Below are 6,237 nucleotides of genomic sequence, written 5' to 3'. Positions count from 1 at the left end.
ATACACTATAATCCAGGCACAACCTGTTAAATAAACAAGCAATTAGCTTTTTGTTTGAAGTGCAAATAAAGAATAATTCATTAATTTTCTAATTATTCCCTTCTACCATAGCTATTAGCTCTACAAGGTCTTTACTAGAATATGTACATAGGTACACAAATACATATATAGCTTCTAACAGTTCAGAGGCTCTGAACAGTAGGTTATGGAAGAATTACTTATCTAAAGGGAGTATGGGTATTGAATTCCAAATCAGATCGTGCTAACCCTGCAACTAAAGCAAATTCCTTAGTGAGAAAAGTTTCCAAGCATGACGTGGTAATTGTTTTAATGGATTTTCAATGAAGGGTGAAGTACTGTGCTATATTGAATGCCCTTAGGGCACCCAATAAATACTTTTTGACTGACTATGCTCTGACATGTCTTAGTAGATATTAGAGACTATAAGTTTCTTTTTGTACCTATATGCTTGTGTTTCTGCTCAGAATGCATATTCCCGTATCAAAAACATGCCAGAGTACACAAGCATAACTAAAGTGAATGAAAACTTCCCAAGTCAGCTGACATGCTGAGCTAAACAGTACTAGTTACTCCTCCCCATTCCCACTTTCAACTAACTTGAAGCCTCGGATCAGCCAACCCAAAGCTATGAGGAGAATGAGGAAAAGTATGAACTTCTCTTAGGATCTAAAAGCACATTATCTTAAGTAATTACATATCTATTTGGAATGGCCATAATTCCCCTACCTTTTACCCAGAAGTCAGATCTGTCCTGATCTCCAGCACTCAAAAATGTCAAACAAAGATCTACCTAAAGGTAAGGAGTGGTGTAAGTGAAAATATAATGGAAAGTCTCTACAATTCTTCCTTACATGCTCCATGCTTCCTTACATGCTCTTAATTTCTTATTCACTTGAAAGTTCCCAGAAACAGTAACAAAAAAGACTGGTTGATTGTGTTCACTCTTATTTCATTGATCCCAGGCAACTTTATAATGTTTTGCAGAGATGCAATAGCAACACTCAGACACTTCCATTTCCTGTTGTCATGTGGCTTAACAGTGGAACAGGAAAAATGGCACAGGATAAGAAAGTTTGGATGGGTTATTATTATTTTTTTTTGAGCTGTTGTGGGAAGCCTCTGAGTGAAGAGTATTTGAGTAATGAGATAACAGATCCAGCAAGACATAGAATCAATCTTGCAGTGATATGAAGAGAGAGAAATTAAAGGGACATAGACTAAGAGGGAGGGGTTTTAATCTGGAGAGCATTGCCACCTCGTGGTAGAAAAATAAGATGTCATCCACCTAGGACCTGGTTTTCTCAGACCTGTAATTTATGATGTCATTTTGAATTCCTCTCTCTTCAGTGTCTATAGAAAGAAACGGCTTAGCTCACAAACATGAAAATGTGGATAATCAGTTTTTGGATATGCACTTGTAGTCCATACCTTGAACTCAACTAGTTCAAAACATGTTACAAATATTTTTAGAAACTTAAGGAGTAAGAACTATCCTAAAACAAGCAATCATATACTCATTGTTCTGAGGCTCATGGTTTCATTTTTTTCTAGTATCACTCATGAAATAATAAATAATAAATAAGCATGGGTTCAGGCATTCATTCATTCCTGTGTTCAAAAAATGTTGGCTGTTCACCTTAATATAACAATAGCTAGCATCTCTGTTGGAACTATAACAATAATAATCTGAATTTATACAGTGCTTTAAGATTTTCAAAGAGTTTTACTGAAGAATCCTGTAAAGTAGGTATTATTATCTTATTTTACATATGAGGAAACGAAGACACAGCTTAAATGGCTTGCCCAAGCTTATGCAGCTAGTAAATATCTGAGGCAAAATTTGAATTTAGGTTTTTGTGGCTTCAAAATGAGAACTCTATTATTCTTAGTTTTGAAAATGTGCTGGAAGTCTGTTAGATTTGGAATCAGAGGATCTGTGTTCAGGACCAACTCTTCCATTTATCAGTCATGTATATCTGAGAATGTCACCTCATCTCTCAGGGCTTTAGTTAATCTGCTGTAAATGAGTTAGGTTGAACTGGATGAGCTCTAAGGTCTCTTCCAACTCCATTATACTGTGATTGTCTACATAGAATACACTTTATAAGTCTCTTGGTCTTTTTCAAAAAGACTCAATAAATCATAATTAATTATCTCAACAATTAGCTGGAGGTCTGGCCAAACCAACAAATTAGGGAGTCCATAGCAACTGATGGAGCATGGAATTGGAAAATTAGGGATTATACTTGCTTTATTCTGGCTGAGTAGAAAGTAAAATTGTCATTGTCCTCTAGGGGGTGCCCCAAATCTCCAATTTAAGCAGAATTTTTTTTTAATTACATAAAGGCTAAATTTCTGGAAAATACTGGTATTCCTTGGAGAACCAGAGTTTGGTGAACTCAAATAGAAATGGAAGAAATCCTAATTCCTTAGTAGCCTTTGCTTTCAGCAACTTGTTCCAGTAGTGAATGGCTTAGTTCTTCCTCCAACTTCTAAACTTTTTTTTTTTTTTTCCTAAGAAAGCTACAGTGTTATTAGTTTCAGAGCATTGGGCCATATTTGCCTTGACAGCAGAAAGAGCAGGGGCAGAGAGAACAGATGCCTCCAGGCTAGTTCTGTGAAAAAAATCATTATTATTCCAAGAGTATTTGCCAGCATCAGCCTGGCATTTGTAAACTGGACATGAACCAAAAAAACAACCATCCTATGTAAGAACAGAATGGCTAGAGTAAATGACTCTGAATTAGCCACTCAACTCAAAGTGGCCCCAAAGCAAATGCAAAGTAAATTTAGGATTATGACTATCCTAACCCATATTCCAGTTCCTCCCTAAGATCCAATTTCAGTTCCTGTTACACCTTAATTTGTCTTCTCAAATCTGTTTCATCACCTTGCTTAAGTGTAGTAATTTGTCCCTTCTTTGTCTCAATAAAAATTAAGAATTTGTCTCTATTGAGGATTCCCAAATTGGAAACATCCTTGGATTTTGAATCAGGAAGCTTAATTCCATTTCTGATTGTTCTGCTTACCAGTCATATGATCTTGGATAATTTATTACAGCTTTCTGTATTTCAGTTTTCTCACAAGGATGATGAGGATAATAATACTACCCAGAACATATTGCTGTTGAGAGAAAGTGCTTTGAAAATCTTAAATTCCCATTAACATGAATTATTACGGTTTCTAGATAAATGGCTCAGAGGCCCTCCTTTTCCCAGATCCCATTTTGAACTCTAGCTTTATAATCTTCATTCCTTTATCTCTCTCTCTCTCTCTCTCTCTCTCTCTCTCTCTCTCTCTCTCTCTCTCTCTCTCTCTCTCTCTCTCTCTCTCTCTCTCTCTCTCTCTCTCTCTTTATTTTCACTCAGTAGCAGGGGAGCAGAGGTGAGACTTAAACTCTTCACTGCTAGCCTATCCCTGTTCTTGGCCTTCCCAATGTCTAGCTAACCTTCCTCCCCCTCTTTGAAAAGTGTCCCACATTATGGGCTGATTCAGATAGTTTCCATCTCCATCACATAGACAGCCTCAGCCCAAAACTACTCCCCATGCGTATCCCTCAGTGACCTATTCCTGGACCCAGCCAGAAACTCAGCTGAGGAAATAGGAATTGGGGCTGGGTTTAGGGGATGTGCCCTCCCCCATTTCCCGGGCTGGGTGACTGTCAGGCCGCATCTGCTTCAAATTTATAGCTCCTTCTCGGTGGCCTGCCTCTCTAAGGCCTCTTTACCAAGTACAGCCCCAGCTGAGACCCCTCCCGCGGGGTGGGAGGGGGAGGAGACCCTGAGCCCGGCCCCGGGCGGGGGGCGGGGGGAGCAGGTGTGAAGCGGGGGTCGCAGACGCCTGGTCACTCTCCATCGCACCGCAGAGACCCCAGAACACCCCAACATAAACACAATGGGAGAGGGTGGAAGAAAAACTCATTAGCCTGACCCAACTAGGAGTGTGTTGGAGCGAGTAGTAGTAGGGGGAAGGGTACTCCTTTCCTAGGAACAGAGGACAGAAAAATAGTCTATATTATTAGGGGTGGGGGTGGGAGAAGGGGTAGTAACTGCTCTAGTTGGAACGTTTCTACCCCGCTTGCTCACTCCCTGAAACCTGGATAACAGATGCAGTAAAGAAAAAACAGCTGAAGGAGAACTTTGGCAGCTGCCCTAATACCCAGGCCAAACCAGCAAGTTCTCAGTTACCGAAGAACAGAATAGGAGAGTTCGGAGATGAGACCTCATACAGTCTGGTATGAGGACGTTTTGGAGGCGGGGTTGGATATGAAGATTAGGATTTAGGTCAGGAGAAAATGAATAGACTCATCCACCCGATTAGGGTTTCCAGTCCGCGCCCTCTGCCCACTTACTCAGTCTAACTGATTGCGCTATTGTAAGTTTCCTCTGTCAGCAATCACGGAGGCGTCTGGCTAGCGGTCTGGGCCCGGACCTCCGATAGACTCCTCTTCCCCTCCCTTCACTTCCCCGCCCTTCTCCCCTTGTTCTCCCATCCCATCCCCCTTCCCAAGATTGGGACATTTCTTTCCTAAATGACCTGCCAGAGCTGCCGACACGTTCGAGAAGGGTCAATTTTAGCAGAGGAGGGAGATGTGGTATATGGGATGGGGGGTGAATGAAGAGAGAAAGAGACAAAAACAGGAGCGATGTGAGAGAGACATTTTCCCCAAACAACATCTTTATGCCGCCCTCTGTAATTTAAGGATCTACCATTTCACACACATTTGGATTTAAGGAAGTCTATCTTTCTCCCCTTTTTCATTTTATCTGCTTTCCTAATCTGTAGTATCACTGGCCTTCTGAACTTCTTAATCCTTAGACCCTGGCATGGATGGATCTTAGTGTTCCTGGGAATTGTTCCTGGGAATTCCTGGGAATTAAATTTTAAATTCTTCCCATTAGAACTAAAAGGATTATTATTACCAAATATAATCATAATACTATGAACAATACTAAGTACAAATTTGTAAAGCTCAAAAAGAGCTTCGATGTGGTTGGACAAATCAGAGTTTAGTCACACTTAGCCCCTAGGCTGAAGGAAAAGCTCTCTGGCTCCTGGATGTGGCTCTTCAATACCTCTACTATAAACTCTAGTTTGACTAGTAAATCAGGTAAACTCTAGATTGACTTTTCAAATAAATGATTAATTTAGAGTTCGAAACACATTTCTAGGAAGTCTAGTGCTGGCCAGCAGACAGAAACTGTGACATTTTAAAATTAAGTGGCAGAGGTTGGGAATTCACCACGGGATTGGGTTTGCATGGAGTTCAAAGTTGAACTAGATTGCTTCCAAAACACTGAATCTATAGAATTCTAGCTCTTTATCTTAGCCCCAGGAGGAAGGAAAACATGGGAGAGACAGGTGCCTCCAACCTCAGCATAGCTGTCAGAGGCCTTTGGAGTAGTCCCATAATCAAATTTAGTATTCAGGATATCCCCACCAATTTTCAGGGGCAGGACAAAGAGCTGTAAGTCACTCTTAAATGTTCTGAACAAATTTTGGTAAATGTACCCTTTGTCCAACAAAGGCTTTGGGCCTTCACATTAATCTTGACATCACAAAATAGGTACTTGAGAGTAGGCTTTTCTGTCACTGACAATGTGTATTATACAAATATTGTTATGGTTTCATAATTTAATAAAGTGAGTACTTCTTTCCATGCAGATTTCACTTTCTTAAAGCTCTCTTATCCATATCTTTCTAAAATCAACCAACAGAAGATACCCCAACACAGTAAAGACCTCTCTTGCTTGTCTTAACATCTCCCATTCTGGACATATAGTCCAACCATCTCTTTTTGCAGCCATACATGTCCTCAACGATGGTTTGAGTTTGTTTTGTTCTGTCTCACTTCTATTAGTAACCTGCCAAAGCTAATTGACACCATGAAGTATCTTCTATTCATTCTATTTCTTTTCATTGATAGGCTGGTAACCTACAGAATGTAGAGTCAGGAACATCTTAGTTCTAATCCAGCCTCAGACCTCACTAGCTGTATGAGCCTGGGCAAGTCACTTTACCCAACTTAATTTCAATTTCCTTAACTGTGAAATGAGTATAATACCATCCACCTGCAAATAAAATGATATAATAATTGTAAAGCATTAGGCACAGTACTAGTACATAGCACGCAGTGTCATATAAATGCTGTTATTTTTGTTGTTAGTATTCTTATTGTGGGGGACTTCTGGCCAAGATGGCAGCGTGGAGGCAGAC

The sequence above is a fragment of the Sminthopsis crassicaudata genome, chromosome 3, assembly GCF_048593235.1.
Source record: "Sminthopsis crassicaudata isolate SCR6 chromosome 3, ASM4859323v1, whole genome shotgun sequence".
NCBI classification, from domain to species: domain Eukaryota; kingdom Metazoa; phylum Chordata; class Mammalia; order Dasyuromorphia; family Dasyuridae; genus Sminthopsis; species Sminthopsis crassicaudata.
The sequence above is the reverse complement of the archived record's forward strand: the minus strand, read 5'-3'. Positions refer to the sequence as shown.